The sequence below is a fragment of the Musca autumnalis genome, unplaced genomic scaffold, assembly GCF_047663935.1.
Source record: "Musca autumnalis isolate F117 unplaced genomic scaffold, ASM4766393v1 scaffold_1, whole genome shotgun sequence".
Lineage (NCBI taxonomy): Eukaryota > Metazoa > Arthropoda > Insecta > Diptera > Muscidae > Musca > Musca autumnalis.
In genome coordinates, this window is record NW_027411644.1 from 207,803,694 (window position 1) to 207,826,901 (window position 23,208).

Here is a 23,208-nt window from a genome sequence, read left to right on the forward strand (position 1 = left end):
ATTTTTGGTAGTATCAAAGTGTCTTTAGCCTAAAGGCTGAGGGTAAAAAAAAAAAAAAAAAAAAAACAAGTAAAAAAGTCGGCTTAGTCAATAGTTAAATGTCCCAATATCAAATCGAATACGCTCTACGCACCCAAAATCATTTTCCCCAATAATTATGTATTCAGGAGATTTTCAGAATTTTGTTGCCCTTTTTGGACGTATGAACTTGCCGACAAAAACATGGATTTGGTACATGAATGAATGTCCATATTGGTTATATTGGAAGTTAACCTTATTTTGGGTGTCATTCCTTTCGGGAGATATCGAGCCCACTAGTCATTACCGTTTGTCACAGTACAATTAAGAGCTTTTGGACCATTATATCACGAAGCATGGACTTGCTCACGAGGAGCATCTTTGGCGAACATTTAAAAGGATCCTCGAACAAACCTTAATCTGCTCTTAAACAAAAAGGAGCGGACCTATATGGTCCATTTTCGAAGTTAAATTGAGTTTGGACAAAATGTTACTAGATCCAAAGTTTGGTCCAAAAATCAGTTGCTCCGTTTATGAGATATCCTTGGTACAACGTTAGCGAATGTTTCGGAATTTTAGTGGGGGAGTTACAAGAAGGAGTGGAGCGATAAACACCATAAGGTATGCAAAGTTTGAACGAACGCAGTATCCGGTTCGAAAGTTGTGGTGCGTACCAGCCACTACACATCAGAGAACTGCGTAAGTAGCTGATTTTGACACTCATAAGCCACATGCAAAAAAACAAGAGTATGTGCGGCTTGCTACTCTAAAAAATAAATGCAAGTGTTGCTTGCCATTCTCAAAATATGTACGAGTGTGGCTAGCCACTCAAAAAATAAGTTATTTAAAAATGGATATTTTTTGACACTTGCGTATGCTTTGCCAAGTAGTTTTAAATACGCAATTACATTTTCTATTTTACTTTCTTGCTCATCGCACATCAAGTGTTGTTTTCAACCCTTGTAATTCAACCGTTTGTCTTATGTTCTCCGAGAGAGTGAGAACAAAAATCATTTTCTAACACTGATTTTCAAACGTTAGAAGAGCATGCAAAAGCACGCATAACATTCTAAGCAAATAAAGAAAATCACACACAAACGAAACAACAACAAATAAAATTAGAAATGTTTATTTTTTGAAATGTTGTGTGTGTGCTTCCACTTGATAAGTCACTTGGCAAACTATCTACGATTGCGAGTTTTGTAACAGTGCAAAATATGATGAATACTTGTTTTACTTATTACGCACAAGTAAAGGTCTTGATGCGTCGCAAGTATTTTTGGTGGTGGTGGAAAAAATACAGAGTGCAAGAAAACACCCAGCAAAATTAAATGGAAGTGATTCCATGTGAAATCATGACTTCACTGGTTCTTTTGCATGAGTGCGAAAGGAGTCGTGAAAGATCCCATCTTTTTCATCGAATTTTCATGAGTGCAATTGAAGTCGTGAAAGGTCCGATCTTTTTCATCGAATTTTCATGAGTGCAATCGAAGTCATGAAAGATCCGATCTTTTTCATCGAATTTTCATGAGTGCAATTGAAGTCGTGAAAGATCCGATCTTTGTCACAATATTATCATGAGTTCAAATAAATTGATAAGTAACCGCATAATAAATTATCAAATACTCATATACCCGAATAATTGTGTACTTGCAAAAGTAATTGTTAAAATGAAAATAAAAGTCAGATGAAAGTGGTCGATAGTGGCAAAATTTATATATTTTAATTAAAAATACAATGTAAATTTATATAAAACAAAAGAAAAATATATTTTGTGTTTGGAAACCTGTTTCGTTTTGTGGATATTAAAAAGAAGTATGAAAAAGACCCGGTCTATAAACCACGAGCTTCCCCAGCCGACCAACACCGATATAGTAAAACATATCGAGCTGCAATTATTGGGTTGGTTGGGCCAAGTTAACAGGATGGATAAAGATGCCACCGGCATATGAATACGAGCCATTTGACGTTATGCGACCCGAGGGAACAAAACTCCAATGGAAAGATCACGATATCACAAGCATGGCATGCAAAGTGAGAGAAGCAAAGTAGGAGATCGGTAAAATAAGTATAAAAGAGACCATAACGTGGTAACTATTACAGGATAAGCTTTTTCTTTTGAAATAAAATAACAGAATTCAAATTTATACTAGATTTCCCAAACGATGAGCTTGGTTCAGAGATTGACACATAATTTATCGAATATTGGAAAAACGGAACCCCCAAGTTGAAAGAAGTATCTTGCAGCCATCGGAAGAGATAAATATGATATTGCAGATTAATATAATATATAATTTTGAAAATTACATACAAAATAAAGAAAAATAACATCTGGCGATACAAATCATCTGCGCATTGTATTCTTATTAATTCAACAAATTACATAATTGTATTGCGAATTTTATTTCTGATTGGCAAAAATCCGGATCCAAAGCATTGGTGCAAGAAGCCATGACGATGAACTGGTGCAAGAAGCCATGACAATGAACTGGTGCAAGAAGCCATGACAATGAACCGGTGCAAGATGCTATGACAATGAACTGGTGCAAGATGCCGTGACAATGAACTGGTGCAAAATGCCATGACAATGAACTGGTGCAAAATGTCATGACAATGAACTGGTGCAAAATGCCGTTACAATGAACTGGTGCAAAATGCCGTGACAATGAACTGGTGCAAAATGTCATGACAATGAACTGGTGCGAAATGCCATGACAATGAACAGGTGAAATCAGGTGTCACTCCCTTGTAAATTTCATCGGTGATTCACCTAAATTTGCACCTATGACAAGTCACTTGCACCTATGATTCAACTCATGATCTGTCATCGAACATTTTGCTGGGCACACGCATTAAAAAAGCAAAAGGCCCAAAAAACTTGTGCGTGCACAATTGGCTTACGGGGACAAGTAACTCATTGATGATCTCTGCTACACATGGTGGCCGTGGGGTTTTTTACAGCTTTCGGGTAATTTTCTCAGGAAGTATGGACTTGGCCCTCAAAAGACTTGTACCATCATAATAGCGGTCTCGAGTACAATCTGTTGCAAGAAAAATCAGAACGATTCGAGAGGATGTTTTTAAAGTACACTTTTTCGTAATTTTGTGTGGGAGGTACCCGAAAAAGTGGACCGTATTCGATATTGTTTTGACCAAATAGAAAAAAAAATTGAACTTTTTTTGAGGTACCTGAGGGAATGGACCGATGGCCCATATTCGAACATAAACTAAGCTTGGGCAAAATATTAGAAAGTGCAAAATCTGGTCCGAATAGGTTCATCCGTTTGAGAGTTATCGTGCCAGACAGACAGATAGCGGACATTGCTAAATCGACTCCAAATTGTCTGAAACGAATTACGTCCAAACATACTTGGACAGTTTGGTCGTATGAAAATGTATATACCGTTTTTACCCTAAAGGCCAAAAAATTCGTAATCGAACGAAAATAACACTTAATAAATCATCAGACCTCGTAGGTCCACGTTTTGGTATAGTCTCCATGAAATAGTACCGAATTTCGGTATCATTCAACCGAAATTGCTAAAATCTGGTTTCACTATCATGAATGTAAACTCTCCTTGAGTTTTGTCTCATTGTCGTTGCAACTTAAAGGACAGAATGATTAATGATAGAGGGAATAAGAAAGTTCAGTCTGGCCAAACTTAACGCCGGTGATAGCCAAAATGTCGAGATTCTTAAATCTATAATTGTTCCACAAACATCCCAGACGGTAGAAGGAAAACTTCTCTCATATCAATCAGTGCAGCCCGATTCATATTAGCACAGTGATGTGGGACCTACTGTTTATCGCCGAGTCCGAACGGCGTGTGTTAAGACACCACTTGTAGAGAAGTTTTACATGGCTGTAATACTTAGGAAATGTCGCCAACATTACTGAGGGACATTTTGCCACCGTTGATATTCGGGTATATTCACTTTCAAACGGCAAAAAGGGTCGCATTGAAATAATGGTTTTAGACCCCAAAGTTAAATCAAGTTAGAATATAAGCCTTATCGGTCCACTCCTTTGGGTATCTCCCCCACAAAAGTTCAAAACTTTTGACTAAAATGGTGCTCACCATAACTCTCGAAGGCAGTAACCTATTTGATCAATACTTTGGACATCGTAATATTTCTACGAGACCTAGATCAGGTTATAATATGGACTATATATGCCAACTCCTTCTGATACCTCCCACTCCAAATTTCGGAAAAGTGCTGGTTAAGACATTCTCTCGAATCGTTTCGATTTTTCTTGCAACTTAAGGCCCCTATTACGATGTTTCGAATATTAGATGAAATTCAAAGATGGTGCTTATATGTAGGTCCACTCCTTCCGGTACGATAGCCTCAACAGTTTGAAAATATTTTCTGAAATGATAAGCGCAATATCTCATAAACGGAGCAACCGATTTGCTCCAAACTTTGGATTTCGAAATATTTTGTTTATGTTTAAAAGTGGGCCATGTCGGTGATCCATTACTTAGGGTACCACCACACAAATGATCAATATTTATGTTAAAGTGCAGTTAAGAGTCTGTGCAAGAATCCTTTGGAAAATTGTACCGAAGGTAGTCCTAGCAGCTCTGTTTACAGCGATATGATGTTTTTTCGTGTGCCTAGTCCATGTTTCTTAATATAATGATTAGACAGCGGAATTTTATGCAACCCCTATTTTTGGTCCGGTTCATGTCAAATTTTGGGAATGGGCATATTTTTGGCTTTTGATTAAATTGCAATCGAAACATATGACATATGCAAAATTATGCAAAATGCATAAATTTTTGCATATGCAAAATTTATGCATTTTACAGATTTTCTTATGCAAAAAATATTTCCACAATAGGTACAAAAATGTTTGTATGTACAATTTTTCTGTTTAAATTTTTTTTCAGATAAGTCAATAGGATAGAAAAATGTATAATTACAGACTCAACCTTCAAAATACCGATAATCGGGAGTTATCGTTTTATGGGGGCTATATGAAGGCCTGAACCTAAACCGACAAATTTTAGGTGGAAAGTTGTTTACTCCCAAGGAAGACTTAATACCAAATTTCAGCCATTTTGGCGGGATATTGAGGCCATAACCTTCAAAATACCGAAAATCGGGAGGTACTATGGGGGCTATATGAAGACGTGGACCTATACCGACAAATTTCAGGTGGAAAGTTTTATAACCCCAACGAAGACTAAATAGCAAATTTCAGTCATTTCGGTGGGATATTGAGGCTACAAGTTTCAAAATACCAAAAATCTGGAGGTACCGTTCTATGGGGGCTATATGATGACGTGGACCTATAGCGACTAATTTCAGGTGGAAAGTCTTATACCTCCAAGGAAGACATAATACCAAATTTCAGCCATTTCGGAGGGATATTGAGGCCACAACCTATAAAATACCAGAAATCCGGAGGTACCATTCTATGGGGAAGACGTGGACATATATCGAGAAATTTCAGGTGGAAAGTTTTATACCCTCAAGGAAGACCTAATACAAAATGTCAGACGTGGACCAATACGACAAATTTCAGGTGGAAAGTTGTATACCCCCAACGAAGACTTAATACCAAATTTCAGCCATTTTGGCGGGATATTGAGGCTACAACCTTCAAAATACGGAAATCGGGAGGTACCGTACTATGGGGGCAATATGAAGACGTGGACCTATGCCGACAAATTTCAGGTGGAAAGTTTTATACCGCCAAGGAAGACTTAATACCAAATTTCAGCCATTTAAGTGTGATGTTGAGGCCACAACCTTCAAAATATCGGAAATCGGGAGGTACCGTTCTATGGGGGCTGTATGAAGACGTGGACCCATGCGGACAAATTACAGGTGTAAAGTTTCTTACCCCTAACGAAGACTTAATACCACATTTGAGCCATTTCGGTGGGATTTTTAGACCACAAATCCTTGTTTTTAAATTTTGCATATGCTTATTTTATGCAAATATGTAAAAATATGTCAAAATAGGCACGATTTGCAAAATATGCAAACATTTCTGGGCCTAATTCGTTTTATTTTGTGATAAAACGATTTTTCGTCTAATCAGATTTTTTCTACGACCATCCTAACCATATATGCATTTGCATGGGATTTCGCTGTCTAATAATGGGGAATGACTCCCAAAATAAGACACACTTCCAATATGAACTATATCGGTCCATTCCTTTAGGTATCTCTCCCACAAAACTTCTGAGATTTTATCCCATTCCATATTTTTGTCGACATACGTTTTTTGGAAAAGGGTGTTTCAATTCACACAGGCTGTTTCATCATGACCCTGCGAAGTCTATCGATCTCTCATTCCTTCGTCAGATGTTTCATTGTGGAGACAGAATTTTCCGACTGTTACAACAAATATATTGTCATTTCCAATTTTGGTATTAAATTTTGGTCCAGAATAGTGTTTATGTCAAGGACAGACAGTGTACCTTCCGGTCATATGTTTACGCGTAAAATCTGCTCGTTTTTATCTTCAGTGGGGGCATGGGCGCAGATTAGACTGACGTTGATTGAACCCAACCCATGATTTTGTAGTTTTTATAGGTGAAACCCACCGATCTTTGTAATTTATGGTTGGTTACTTTATAAGTAGTAGAATTTTTTGTTGTTGTTTCCTTAGGCTATTTAGTATTTAAACCAACATTCTTTTTAATTCAGAAACATACTTATTTGTCCCTGCATGTTTTTTGAGAATTTTAAATAAATTTTTCACCAGACTTAAATCCAATTTATGGTTAACAGGGAGGGATTCAAATTCTTTAAACATTGATTCATTTCTGCTGTTACCCTACCCCTTATATCGTGGGTAGGGAACAAAATACTCGCCACTGCCAACCACAACCTTGGACCGGTGGTCATTCTCTTATTTTTATTTATGTTTATCGCAATTGTAAGACGAAGGTAACGCATATTGGCTATGATTAATTTTTTCCATCCAACCATTGAAATATGGGACCAAAAAAAAAAAAAAAACAATAATGGATATTTATTAGACTTCATAATATTGGTGCTGCTGCGTACATGTTTTGTTTTTGTTGTTGTTATTGTTTATGGTTAAGAGTCGGGTCCGACGTCCATATTAACTTAACTACCACCGCATACACGGCGCGTCGAAAGAATCTCACTATGTGTCGAATCAAGTGTAATATGAGCCTTAATAATACTTTCGTTGGAAGTGATTAGGGTCATCTGAAACTGATCAAATGTTTGTGTAACTCAATGTGTGTTTGTGTGTGTGTGTTGGCGATGATGATGATGAAAAGAAAACCAGTTCCTCCCTCCTTACAAACTTCAATTTGCATTAACGCAAACGGTATTTTATCGCTTTGCTGTATGGATATTGAGTGACAGCTTTACTTAGGTTTTTTGTTTTTGTCATACAATATTAGCCCCGTGTTGTTGTTGTTGTTCTTGTTGCCAGTTTAGAAGACTGTTATGATGGATATGTTTAGCAATCTGAAGCTTGTAAGACGATTTCTTTATGTTGAAACAAATTTGTTTGGGTCTTTAATAAAAAAAATCACTTAAAAATACTCAATTAAACTGTCGGATTGTAAAATAATTAAAAAATAAAAACAAAGAAACACACAGCCACAGAAACATGGCTAATAAGAAAGGGGTTTTATGGTCCTTCAGCCAAAAATTCTTTAATTTTTCAAAAATATTGTCTGAAGGGCCCAAAGTCCAAATGTTGTGGATTTGTAAAGAATATTTTTGATGTCCACGGTTTAGGTCCCAATTTGATGCAATTTGACATTTAAGGTTCGAAGTGGTCAAAAAACTTCCCCACCAAAAATTGCAGACATACTAGGGTCCACGGTACCGTTTATTCACCTAAAACTGTACCACCCGATTTCAGGTATTTTGAAGTTTTTATCTATATTTTCTATCTAAAAATTGGCTGTAACTTGACATTCACGGTTTTGAAAATCTAACAAGTAACAGAGCATCAGTCGGCTTTGCCGACAGAGATAAACCCTCAGTAGGCCGAGGCGATTTGTATGAAAGGAAAAATACCTTATCGTTCCCTTCGCGTTTCTGATTCCTGGGATTGTACGTGCGCAAAAATGTCCACCAGACTCTATGTCTATCGTGAAAATCTAGCCACTCAATTTTGACTTGAAGTTTTTTATCCACAAGGCCAAAACTGAATGAAGGAGCGTTCCAATTCCTTTGTGGAGTGCTAGAGAATTCTTAATTATTGTCCTGGCTACAATTTTTGTTTTAGTCTTGGATCGAAAATCTCAATGTTTTGGCTGTTATATGGCAAAATAACCAAAAACGTGGATAAAAAAAAACTTCAAAATTGGGAGGCTCGATTTTCACCGTAGACATATGGTTTAGTGGACTTGTTTGCCCAGTACAATCCCAGGAATCAAAACGCGAAGTCTGAACTAAGGTGTTCAAATCGCCCCACCTAACCCTCTGAGCCTGTGGGGATTGAAACTTTCATCTATGGACATATCGAAAATTAAAGTCCTTTTCCCTAATAATAATGTATTTAGGAGGTTTTTAGATTTTGTGGCCATTTTTGGACGTATGGACTTGCCGACAAAAGGATATATTTGGATTAAAGCTCAAAAGTACTGAGGTACCTGAAGGAATACATCGGTATAGTCAATTTTAGTACACGGTGCTCTTGAAACAATTTTAAATGGAAGGTGCTTACACCTGGGAAGTTTTTGCGGATTCTGAAACTACAATGTTCATAGATGAGAAAAATCGAAAAACAAAAAAAAAATCGCCGGAGCGCTTTTTAAATAAATCGCGATTTAATTTAACATTTTTAGAGGTTGTTTATGTTTTCACGATTTTGCTTAGAAACCGCAAGTCCTATCAAAATGGGACTTAAAAAAATATTGTAGCTACGAAAATTTTCTAGATGATTAACTTCTATGGTATTCTCGTCGGTTTTACCGTTTCTGAGATATAGAGGTTCAAATTGGGACAATTCAAATTCATTTCAATTCTGTATCGCCCCCCTTATAAAACAATGTCATGACTGCAAATTTCCAACTTAAACTTATATATCTAAAAAATGGTACAAATTAGGAAAAGTTACTTATGCCAGTCTTGTAGAGAATTTTCACAGCTTTAAGATTTTCTCAGGTCCCGTATCGATAAAACTTACCGTATTCAAGCAAAATCGCGAAACCCTAACAAAAAAAACCTAAAAATGTAAACTGAGCTTCTTTATCTCAAAAATGGTACAGGCTGGGAACAAAATATAAACGTCAATCCTGAGAGAATTTTCACAGCTACAACATTTTCTTTAGCTCCATTTCGATTGGACTTGCGGTTTTAAAGCAAAATCGTGAAAACCTAAAATACACCTAAAAATGTGAATTTTGACCGCGATTTATTTAAAAATCCCTACAGCGATTTTTTCTTGTTTTTGGATTTTTCACATCTATGAACATTGCTGTTTCAGAATTCACAAAAACTTCCCCTGTGTAAGCGGTTTTCATCAAAAGTTAGTTAAGGCGCACCCTTCATTACATTGTTTTATAAGGGGGCGATACAGTCAGTGCATTGTCCCAATTTGAACTTCTATATATCAAAAATGGTAAAAACTACGAAAATACAACAAAGACCGATCTTGTAGAGAATTTTCATAGCTACAACATTTTCTTTAGTCCCATTTTGATAGGACTTGCGGTTTCTAAGCAAAATCTTGAAAACCTAAACAACCCCTAAAAATGTCAACATAAATCGCGATTTATTTAAAAAGCGCTCCGGCGATTTTTTTTTTTTTGTTTTTTGATTGTCATCTATGAACATTGTAGTTTCAGAATCCGCAAAAACTTCAAAGGTGTAAGCACCTTCCATTTAAAATTGTTTCAAGAGCACCGTGAGTAGTGGATCTTATTTTTGGATTCATTTCTTTTTGATAGATAGCGCGCCCTCCACTGATTTCACTAGTTTATCGTATAAATTAGAACTTTTGGACCACTATGCTAGGAAGCATGGACTTGCCCACGAAAAACATAATCGTTGTAAACCACATGAAGGAGCATCCGCATACATATTCAAAGGATGTTCGAACAGACCCTACACTGCAAAACAACAATTTGGAACTTTTGTGGGAGATGTATCTAAGGAATGGACCGATATGGTCCATTTTCGAACTTAAACTAGGTTTGGACAATATCTAATATAGGCTGAATGCCGAAACGTCAGTTGCTTTGTATTCGTTCATGAAACTAGGGGTTCTTAGATCGAATTCCATACTAGAGTATTTTTATGAAATTGCAGTAGTGAGGAACTCGAACTAAGAACCCCTGCACGAATACAAAGAAACTGACGTTTCGTAAGTCAGCCATTTTTGAACTTAAGTGGGGTGGGTACCGGAAGGGGTGGACCACTTTCGAACTTTGTCTAAGATTTGCAGAAATATTTATTACAACTCATTTTTCAGATGTAATTCGACTTATTTTAATTGTAATTCGAGAATTCTAATTGTAATTCGGAACATTTCATTTGTAATTCGCAATATTCCATTTGTAATTTGAGTTATTCCATTTGAATTTTGAATTATTCCATTTGAATTTTGAATTATTTCATTTGTAATTTGAATTATTTCATTTGTTATTCGAATTATTCAATTTGTAATTTGAATTATTCCATATGTAATACGAATGATTTCATTTGTAATTTTAAATAAAATAATTCGAATTACAAATGGAATCATTCGAATTACAAATGGAATAATTCGAATTTCAAATGGAATAATTCGAATTTCTAATGAATAATTCGAATTACAAATGGAATAATTCGAAATTTAAAATGAATGATTCGAATTACAAATAAAATAATTCGAATTACAAATGGAATAATTCGAATTTCTAATGAATATTTCGAATTACAAATGGAATACTTCGAATTACAAATTAAATAGTTCGAATTTTAAATGGAATAATTCTAATTACGAATGGAATAATTCGAATTACAAATGAAATAACTCGAATTTTAAATGTAATAATTTGAATTACAAATGGAATAATTCGAATTACAAATGGAATAATTCGAATTATAAATACACAATTTTCACGTATAATTCGAAGAATTTCAGTTGTAATTTGAATATTTCATTTGAAATTCGAAATATTTCTCTTGTAATTTAAGAATTCCAATTGAATTTCGAATTATTTCTTTTGTAATTTGAGAATTCCATTTGATATTCGAATTATTTCATTTGTAATTTTAATTTTTTCGTTTGTAATTCGAATTATTTCATTTGTAATTTAAATTTTTCTATTTGTAATTTGAATTTTTCTATTTGTAAATCGAATTTTTCAAATTACAAATGGAACAATTAGAATTACAAATGAAATAATTCGAATTACAAATGAAAAAATTCAAATTACAAATAAAATAATTCGAATTTCAAATGGAATAATTAGAATTACAAATAGAATAATTAGAATTAGAAATGGAATAATTCCAATTACAAATTAAATTCGAATTACAAATGGAATAATTCAATGGAATAATTCGAATTTAAAATTCCCCAGCAAACCAAATGTCGGATGTCCGACACGTCTGAACAATTTCGGAAGCAACGTCGTTCAGATTTCGTTCCAAATTCTAAACGATTTTTCGGAGCGGAAATAGTTCAGATTTTGTACCGATTTCGGAACGAATGTCGAAAAGAAATTTCCTTTCCGAATTTCCCAAGGATTTTCTTAAGATTTCATTACGAAATCGGATCGAAATCGATTCGATGTCGCTCCGACATTTCTTTCCGAAATTATGTCAACCACTTCATACAACTTTCGTTAAGATATCGTTACGATTTCGGATCAGACATTGGACGTATCGTCCGAATTTTGTTTCGATTTCGTTAAGATGTCGGTACAATTGGTTTGCTGGGTTAAATAATTCGAATTACAAATGCAATAATTCGAATTGCAAATGAAATACACCATTTTCACATGTAATTCGAAGAATTTCAGTTGTAATTTGATTATTTCATTTGAAATTCGAAACATTTCACTTGTAATTTGAGAATTCCAATTGAATTTCGAATTATTTCATTTGTAATTTGAAAATTCAATTTGAAGTTCGAACTATTTTATTTGTAATTTGAATTTTTTCATTTGTAATTCGAATTAGTTCATTTGTAATTCGAATTTTTCTATTTGTAATTTAAAATTTTCTATTTGTAAATCGGAGCTTTTCATTTGGAATTTCAAATGAAAAAAATTCAAATTACAAATGGAAAAATTCGAATTACAAATGAAATAATTCGAAGTACAAATGAAAAAATTCAAATTACAAATGAAAGGATTCAAATTTTAAATGGAATTCTCAAATTACAAATGAAATAATTCGAAATTCAATTGGAATTCTCAAATTACAAGTGAAATGTTTCGAATTACAACTGAAATTATTCGAATAACATGTGAAAATGGTGTAGTTCGAATTTTTAATGGAATAAATCGAATTACAAATAGAATAATTCGAATTACAAATGAAATAAATCGAATTACAAATGAAATAATTCGAATTTCTAATGGAATAATTCGAATTTTTAATGGAATAATTCGAATTACAAATGGAATAATTCGAATTTCTAATGGAATAATTCGAATTTTTAATGGAATAATTCGAATTACAAATGAAAGAGTTCGAATTTTAAATGGAATAATTCGAATTACAAATGAAATAATTCGAATTTTAAATGGAATAATTCGAACTACAAATAGAATAATTCAAATTACAAATAGAATAATTCGAATATCAAATGGAATAATTCGAATTACAAATTGAATAATCCGTATTACAAATAGAATAATTCGAATTACAAATAGAATAATTCGAATTAAAAATTTAATAATTCGAATTACAAATGTAATAATTCCCATTACAAATGGAATAATTCTCGAATTACAAATTAAATGTTACGAATTACAACAAAAATGCTTCGAATTACATCTGAAAAAGGTGTATATTCAAAGTTTGGAACAACCCAGTATCCAGTTTGAAACTTGTCCGGCGCACCAGCCACTACATATATGTTGGCCGTTTTCTGACCATTTTCTCAGGAAGTATCGACTTGCCCTTAAAAAACTTGCACCGTCTTTATGGGGCCAGCGAATACAAGTTATTGCATTAAAAAACCAAGCGGTTCGAGAGCAGGTCTTTAACTTCACTTTTCCGAAATTTTGTGTGGGAGGAGTGGACCAATATAGTCCATATTCCAATCTGATATATATCTGGTAGAAATGTGCAAATTTGGACAAAATCGGGTTCTCCCTTCGAGAGTTATCGTGCGCACTATTTTAGCGAACAGTTTTCAACTTTTGTGTGGAAGCTACCCGAAGGAGTGGACCGATATGGCCCATCTTCGAACTTAAGCTACATGGGCTCTTGAATCAAATTTAAATGGAAGGTGCTTACACCTGGGAAGTTTTTGCGGATTCTGAAACTACAATGTTCATAGATGAGAAAAATCAAAAAACAAAAAAAAATCGGCGGGGCGCTTTTTAAATAAATCGCGATTCAAGTTGACATTTTTAGGGGTTGTTTAGGATTTTGCGATTTTGCCTGGTAACCGCAAGTCCTATCAAAATGGGAATAAAGAAAATGTTGTAGCTATCAAACTTCTCTACAAAATTGACCTTAATGATATTTTCGTAGGTTTTACAACTTTTGAGATATCAGGAAAAATGTCTAAAATTGTCTTTTTCATTTCAAAAAAATCAAAAAATATTTTTGATACTACATCAATGATTTTTGGTACATAAATTAAGAAAAAAATCAGCATTCCAAATCTTTTTTCGTTACTATCTTTGATCGTTGCGCGAAATAGATATGACCGTTTTAATTATGATAATTAGAAAAAATTCTAAAAAAATCGCGGCTTAATATAGTTAGCTGTTATTATATCCTATTATCGTTAACTGAATTCGTAACCTTTGCGATGATGCAAAAAATAATCGCGAAGTTCCAATGGATTCGCGAAAAATTAAAATTGTTAAATAATTTCACGTATTTACAAACATATTTTTGAAACAATAGAGCTCATAGTTACGAAAAATGTATAAAAAAATTATAACAGCATCCAGACATTTTGAGGAATAAAATGAAACCTAAGTTGTGGAGGTTGGAGCTATAGTATTCATGCTATTTACAAAAATACGAAGAAAATATTACGAAAAACTTAAAATCATATTATTCTAGTTTTATTTTTTTATGGTTTTATAGGAAAAGCTGGAGAAAAAATGTTTGAGTTCTTCGGCATTTTCGTCAAAAATTTCACGCAATAATGACGATATCCCGTTGTAACAAATTTTTCGCTTATAGTTTTCCTATTAGATAATATTATTAGAACCTTATATTAAATCACAAGGAATTCCAATTGTGGCATAACGTTAAAATAATGTTATATTGAATATTACAACATTTGAGACGCATATAAACCGCGTAATTATGAAAATGACATGATGCGCATCCGATTTTCCAACACAGCGAATCATCTGCTGCATTTAAGGGGGCCAAATACAGTAAAATTGTCATAATTTCCGCGAAGTTAATTTACATTTTATGCGCATCCGATTTCAATAATCACCATTAAAAAATACATCATTCTATGCCGTTTCAATGCGATCCAGCAAGAACCGTGGATGTAGCATCGCACTCAATTTTTAGAAAAAATCTATTATATCTCTGGATTTACGAGAGTTTTTAAATATCTGTTTTCGCACAGTTTAAACACGCGTATCGATCTATTTATTTAAGTAGAACTGACACATCCAAAACGCGTTTTAATATGCGATATTTTCAAAAAAAAATTTTGCAAATTTTCGAAATTTGAGGGGTATCATATCCGCCGATCTAGTGGGTGGATTTTTACGCGTCGTGGCTTGTTAGATTCAGAACGTAAAAAAACTAAATTTACGCGGGTTTCCACGGATATCGAATGACGTTTGTAAATTTTAAACAAAAAATAGGTTTTTGAGAAAAATTTAGGCACAAAAATTTCGTGTTTGGGCGCAGATTATTGTGATCCTGTGAGGGCTACACCCTCATGTTATACATTAAAAAATGCGAAATCGCGAGTACTACAATCATATAATAAGCTTTTAGGGGAATCCAGCTGCGCGTCCCGATTAGAGCAAAAATTCAAAAAACCCCATTTTTCAGGTTTCAAAATGTCAGCATCCGTTTGAGACAGATACAGTGGATATATTAAAAAATCATACGTTAGAAACTTCAACTCTGAAGTGTACTCTTTAACTTCTCCTTTGAGCATTAAGCTCTACATTGTGTTGTAAAACCACTAATTGGAAAATAACATAATGAAACTCGTTTAATTCAACGATTTTTTCCGATTTTTTTACATTAGTACGACTACAGCTTCCGCTCAAATTATTATTTTAAGAAACCCCTCGGTGAATCGGGCTAAAACAGTTTATTTTACCGAAATGCGGTCATAAGTTATGGGATAGTAAAACTGATCGCGAGTTACAATACCCCATACCTCAGTTTCAACATAAGTTAATTTTCTACAAAAAGCTTGATATAGAAGTTGAAATTGGGACAATTCAAATCCACCTTATAGAGCAATGTCATGACTGCAATTTCCCAACTTAAACTTACATTTCTAAAAAAAATGGTACAACCTAGGAAAAATTACATAAGCCAGTCTTGTAGAGAATTTTCACAGCTATAAGATTTTCTCAGGTTCCATGCCGATAAGACTTGCCGTATTCAAGCAAAATCGCGAAACCCTAACAGAAAAACCTAAAAATGTAAACTGAGCTTCTTTATCTCAAAAATGGTACAGCCTAAGAACAAATCATAAATGTCAATCCTGTAGAGAATTTTCACATCTACAACATTTTCTTTAGCTCCATTTCGATAGGACTTGCGGTTTCCAAGCAAAATCGTGAAAACTTAAAAAACACCTAAAAATGTGCATTTTGACCGCGATTTATTTAAAAATCCCTACAGCGATTTTTTCTTGTTTTTGGATTTTTCTCATCTATGAACATTGCTGTTTCAGAATTCACAAAAACTTCCCCAAGGTAAGCGGTTTTCATTAAAAGTTAGTTAAGGCGCACCCTTCATGATATTGTTTTATAAGGGGGCGATACAGTCAGTGCATTGTCCCAATTTGAACTTCAATATCTCAAAAATGGTAAAACCTACGAAAATACCGTAAATGTCAATCTTGTAGAGAATTTTAATGGCTACGACATTTTTTTCAGTCTCATTTTGATAGGACTTGCGGTTTCTAAGCACAATCGTGAAAACCTAAACAAACCCTAAAAATGTCAACTTGAACCGCGATTTATTTAAAAACCGCTCTGGCGATTTTTTTTTTTTTTGTTGTTTGATTTTTCTCATCTATGAACACTGTAGTTTCAGAATCCACAAAAACTTCCCAGGTGTAAGCACCTTCCATTTAACACGTTCGGGGACGCAAGCAAATTCAGAGAGGTGAAAAAAATGACACCCAATTATTTTCGAAATTAGTTTTTTTGTTTTTATTTATTAATTATTGATTATTATTTTTATTTATTATAGAATGTATCTTGTTGAAATAAATCGTATTATGTATATTAATCACCAAAACTTAAGATTGTATACAAGTGAATGAAAAAAATTTGCTGACAATGTGAATGCTATAGCATTCACGTCATTTTGCATCGGAATGCTATAGCATTCACGTCCGCGAACGTGTTAAATTTGATTCAAGAGCACCGTGGCTACGTTTGGGGGCAGCAAAAACAAGTTGTTGCAACCAGGCGATACGAGAACAGGTCTTAAACTGTTCTTTTCCGAAATTTTGTGTGGAAGCTATCCGAGTGGACCGATATAGTGCATCTTCGAACTTGATCTATATCTGGTAGAAGTACTACGATGTGCAAAGTATGAACCAAATCGGTTACTACCTTCGATAATTATGGTGAGCACCCATGGTAGAACAAGAAAAGGTAGCAGCAATACCCAGCTGACTGAACTGGGTTGTAGTGTTAGTGTCAAATTTCATTCGACATTTTATGTATTTATTTCTATGTTCGATGTATATTAGGGATATATATTTTTGAAGAACAAATTTATTCATCAGAAAAAAAAACTATTTCCCATAAAGACGGCTTCATATCATTGACATGTAACCTCCTCCAGGTCCGAACGACATGCCGCACACTAAAACACCGCTTATAGAGGCGGTACAATATTTGTTAATATGTGTGGTATTTTCTTAAACTTGAAAAGAATAAAGCCCTAATAAACATGTGCTTTTTTGTTTTCAAAAGCAAATGATTGAAACATCTTCTCTTTTTTCAATGAATTACCAGCGACCCGAAACATTTTTGCAAGTATTCTACTTTCTGCGAGAAATTATGCATTTAGTGGAATGATATGGAAACATTCAAATTGAAAATCTAATGAGTTTTCATTCATGTTTTCCAAAATATTCAATCAAATGTGAAAAATTATTAGTTTTTTAAATTCCAATAATTTATAGACATTTCCTTGTTTTGTTTACATTTACGTTGGCACTAAGGTTTACAAACAAAAACAAATTCCTTTGTGGTTGTTGTTCGAGTTGTATTTGTTGTAGTATTAACTTTACCTTGTATTTGTTCTACCATGGTGAGCACCCTCCCTTTTAGCGAAAAATTTTGAAATTTTGTGGGGGAGGTACCCAAAGGAGTAGACTTAAACCAAGTTTGAACAAAATATTACGATGGCCAAATTGACCAAATCGGATGATCCGTTCGAGAGTTAAGGACAATAGAGAGAGAGAGAAGGACGGATATTGCTAAATTGACGCCAAATTGTGTAAAACGGTTTCCTTCCAAACATACTTGGGTTGTAAAATAATTATTTTGTTGAGGCACATTTTGGCAATGTGAAAATGTATCTACCCTCTGTAGCCTAAAGGCTGAGGGTATAAAAACGAAAATTAATTAACTAAAACTGAAAAGCGTAATTAAGGAATATGAATTGCATTTTTGTTTTGTTATTGAAATTCCAAAAAATGCATAACTTTGGAGGCCATTAACCACCAGTAATATGAACTTTCAATGCGTTATGATTGAACAAATTTTCAAATTTGTTTTTTTTTTATCTTCCAAAGTCATTGATCTGTGTGTAGCCACATTGTTTTGTGAACGCAGCGTCACATTTCATTTTCAATAAGACAGGCGAAACGTTTTGTTTCTCTTGACTTTAAGCTCCAGATTTACATGAAATCTTACTTTGCTCCAACGAAATACAAATAAGCAAAAAAAAAACGAATCTTTCATTTCATTTCAATTGCTAATCCATTAAAGTCTGTCGGTCGGTGTATTTCTCCACATAACATAAAACATGTTTGTCGTCGTTGTTGTCGTCACCACCGTACGTCGTCGGTCGTACAACAAACAATCATCATCTTTCAAAATCGTACCCTTGTTTGATTCGAAACCAGTTTGTATTATTCTGATATATAATTTTTTGTTTTGCTGTCTTACATATCGTCACCATAAATGCCGGAAGACGTAACCGACATGGAAATCGAAATTCGTTTTTTGATGGAATCTGATATATTAAGATAAAATACATGCTCTGGCAAAATTTCAAGCTTCTACGTTTAAAAATAACCATTCTATTTAAGAAATGCCAATAGACGTAACAGCATACTGTAATTTTCATAGAATAAAAAGGCGTAACCCACATTATTTCAAAACTAAACAGCAGTACAAACAATGTATTCATTGATTTTTGCAGCAATGCTAATGCCAGAGGGAGGGCTTATTGAGTTAATGTATAATTCCACAGGGGACGGATACGGTTTACCGGTTATTTGATTCGAAAGTTCAGGTTCAAAACCGGGTTAGACCCGGTTCTATTAAACCGATTACTACAAAATGGGTAACGTATGAAAGCTTATGGAAATATATATCACATGGAAATACCTCGGCTTATTTCTCCATATGTGTAATTTGACTCATAGGTGACGATATCTCAAGAATGGCAGCTTTTTTCAAAAATCACAAAGACCATTCTTTTAGTTAATTTTTAAAGCAATAACTTTGACTTTAGACGGTTTTTACTGGTCTTACAGAAAAAATCCATAATTGAAATTATTGAAGATGATGACAGAAGACCTATGCCCTGATTTAAATAAACATCTAAAACGCACATATTGAAAACAGTATGTTAACTGGACAAAAGGAAGTGGTTATTAGGAAGGCAATGCTCGTCTCGATATTGTTCATTTTTCGATATTGTTCATTTTTCCAAAAGAAAAATTTGAGGCATTGATACGAAAACGTGTAAATGCTCAAAATTCACGTCGTTCTAGTAAAAAGATGTATTCTTTAAAGACGGATACGATTAGGCTGTAAGTTTGCAAAAGATGGTCTTGTCAGCCAACCCATGGTTTAATAGAGATCAACTGATTGTAGTTATCAAATAGGTCCAGAGAAAAACGCAAATTTTCTGTATTGGTTTACTTATAAAGAAAGACAGGAGATCCTACAGTCACTGCGAGCATTGGCTTTTGATCCTAGCAGTATTATCTTTTTTAAAACTGATATCAAAGATGACTGCCAGATTCTACCACAGAGAAGTTCCGGAAATTTTGAGGCAGTGGATCCTCCTCAGATGTACACAGACTAAAAGATTCAAAAAAGAAATTTCAACACCTGCAAGACTTAAAATGCTTAATTCCAAGTGATTGTCATTACTTTTATGACAACATCCCTTATGGCAATTAAAAGTTACATTTAAACTGTTACAGATCACTTAATTTATATAAACTATATTTTGTCCATAAATTGACTTAAATACGACAATAAATATTCCAGATTTAATATCGTCTAATACAATTGAAAATATAAGTAATTATAGTAATGGTTGGAATAGACAGTTCACCTAATTGTGGTCCATTGAAATATTAACGTCAAGACTGGGAATTGAACCCAACACCGTCAGATTGCTAGTTTAAGGTTCGCTTAGCCGCGTAGGCCAATAAACTAATTCTAATTTAATTATAATTTTTCATTTATGCTACTTTCTTCAAATGTATACTCAATAAATTGTGGGTTACGTCGTTTGGCATTTCAGAAAAATACAATACCAAAAGACGTAACCCACACAGCTTCTAACATTCTGGAAAAAAATTTAATTTTTTTCCAAAAATATATTTCTTCCCTGTGTTAAAACACGATACTAAAAATTTTCGATATTTTATAAAACCTTTCTCATTTTATAACGTTTTTTGCTTCTCCTGTAAAGTTTTATTTTTGTGGGTTACGTCTTCCGGCATTTATGGTGACGATATATTTTGTTTTGTATTTTAACTTGCATTCTGAGTGTCGACTGGCTGACTGATTCATGTGGGTTTTTGTATATACATATGTATGTACATATGTACCTTGTGTATGTCTCTATGTAAATATGGATATTTTATTTTCTATATGCGTTATATTATTTTTTTTTTTTTGTATTCTCTGTTCAGTTCTGTGTTTTTTTTTATAACCTATTCAAAATTATGTGTATGTTCGCCTTTTTTTCCAACTTGCTTGCTGCGCGCTACCGCTCGCCGCTTGGTTTGGTTGTAACGCCCTTTATTGTAATCCATCTATACGTCCGTTCAATAGACTTCTTGTCCTACCACAACAACGTACAGAAAAATGCGTTTCTTATGCGTTCTTTTTGTGTTTTTTATGTTTTTTTTTGTCATCCTCCTTCACAATTTGTTTTCACCTATGTAAGAAATTTAACCCTTAACAGATTTAGAACGTCAGCAGTTTGGTTCGTTTTTTTTTCTTGTCCCTTCTTTAATGAAGCAGAAAAAAATTTCATATGTATGTAATAAATAAAGAAGGGCTCAACACACAAAAGTGCATTGTAAATTTATATATGTTCATGCATATATACCAACTTGTGCACTTATGTATGTATGTATGCATGTGGACGAAATGCTGGGAGGAGGGGGTATACTAGTTTCCTCATTATATTCGTAACACCTTCAGGTTTTTTATTGGAAATGTTTTGAAAGATATTTCCTTAGAGGTTAAATTGTTAAAAAAGATATGGGCTTTTCTTAAACACCTATATCTGAATTTTAATCGTCAAAATATGTGATTCGATATAAATTGGGAATCGTTTTCAAGTATGAGAAGGTTACTTTTTAATGTATACTCAAAATAGGAGCCCATTTGTGAGGATATTCTTTATAAACAGAATAGAATTGTGAATATACTCGTACTTATGTCTATTAAAGGCTCTCTGTACACGGTGCCTTTGAAACAAATTTAAATGGAAGGTGCTTGCACCTGGGAAGTTTTTGCCGATTCTGAAACTACAATGATCATACATGAGAAAAATAAAAAAAAACAAACAACAAGTAAAAAGTCGTTAAGTTCGGCCGGGCCGAACTTTTTATACCCTCCACCATAAAATAGAAATAATTAGGGTCCTTTCACAATTTTAGGTGGAACTACTTTTCAACAATGGATAAAATACTACTGTCTCCTACTATTGCCTAAATTACACGGTGAACACAAATGTTGGGGCAGAGATAATTCCTTTTGGAGATTAAAGCCCTTGGTGTGTGTATGTTAAAAACCCCGAAGGACAGATGCGCCGTGAGTCGAACTTCTGCGTTATGGCGTGATGATGTTTTTGCAAGAGACCCTGTAAGCCATCATGAATTAGCATTATATCTATGTTTGTTATTTTTGTAGAACACTTAAGCAACAGTGAACAGAGATATAACGCTAATTCCCAGAGTACGTAAAAATACTTTAAATAAAATTTCCAATCGTTTCGTTTCGTATTTTCCATAGGAACAATACAAAACGAAACATAACCCTCGTTGGCCGAGCTCGCTGTTTAGTTTCGTTTTGTTTACATTCGTGAGTACGAACAAAACGAAAAGCGAAAAGTACTCAACTCCACAACAACAGATAGAAAACTAAATAGTACTTAACACATGTGAATAAATCAAAAACGTTTGGTGGTTGATAAAATTCACTGTGGTATGCTGATGCTAACTTATAGGGTTGTTAAGCAATCACATGTGTGTGTGTGTGTGTCTGAGTGTGTCGACCATAACGCACGGCAAACGTTTCCCAAAAATACTTGTCGTTTCGGTGGTGAATGAAACAACTTGGCAAAGCATAGCCGAAGTTACATTTCACCAATCGTACGGTTTCCATCAGGGATGCCAACTATTCAGAGGTAAAAATCGCTACAGCCACATACGCACCATACGTCTGTAGCGATTTTTACCTTAAAACAGTTGACATTCCTGCTTAAACAGTGGTTTTTGTACGTCAAAAAGTTTTATAGCTGGCGGAAAAGTTTTATAGCTGCAGAGAACTTCAAGAGTCAAATTGAGGGTAGTTTCATCAAAACAATGTAGACCCTCAAAAATGGACCCATGTTGACGAATTTTAGTGAAGAAATTTCGTGACCACTGAAAATTCCCGAAAATCGGGAGGTGCAGTTATATGGGGGGATATACCAAAACATGGACCTATATTGACGATTATTTTTGAATCGACAAAATTGTAGCTAAAATTCTCAAAATACTGATCATTACAGGTAGTTCGGTTAAAAATTGCAGCTACCGTTATATGGGGGCTATACCAAAACATGGACCTATGTTGACGATGTTTCGTTGGAGATGTTTTATGACCACTGAGAACTTCAAATGTCAAATTACAGATAGTTCGGCTACAAATCGTGGCTAAAATTCTCAAAATACCGAAAATCGGGAGATACCGTTATATGGGGGCTATACCAAAACATGGACCTATGTTGACGATGTTTCGTGGAGATATTTCTTGACCACTGAGAACCTCAAATGTCAAATTACAGCTAGTTCGGCTAAAAATTGTAACTAAAATGCTCAAAGTACCGAAAATCGGGAGGTACCGTTATATGGGGACTTTGGTGGAGATGTTTAGTGACCACTGAGAACCTCAAATGTCAAATTGCAGATAGTTCGGCTACAAATTGTAACTAAAATGCTCAAAGTACCGAAAATCGGGAGGTACGGTTATAAGAGGGTCATACCAAAACATGGACCTATGTTGACGATGTTTGGTGGAGATGTTTAGTGACCACTGAGAACCTCAAATGTCAAATTGCAGATAGTTCGGCTACAAATTGTGGCTAAAATTCTCAAAATACCGAAAATCGGGAGGTACCGTTATATGGGGGCTATAC

The 23,208-nt window shown here is 34.2% G+C and overlaps 1 protein-coding gene and 1 long non-coding RNA gene across 2 annotated transcripts in view; one reads left to right on the forward strand and one right to left on the reverse strand.

The window, feature by feature from the left end:
* LOC141390280 (uncharacterized) overlaps positions 1 to 23,208 on the reverse strand; it is a 143,778-nt gene that overhangs the window by 34,537 nt on the left and 86,033 nt on the right. The window lies entirely within an intron of this gene.
* On the forward strand, positions 1,975 to 2,362 carry LOC141389020 (uncharacterized). The gene is made up of 2 exons (XR_012408972.1): positions 1,975 to 2,108; positions 2,172 to 2,362. It is a non-coding gene; the product is annotated as an uncharacterized lncRNA (long non-coding RNA).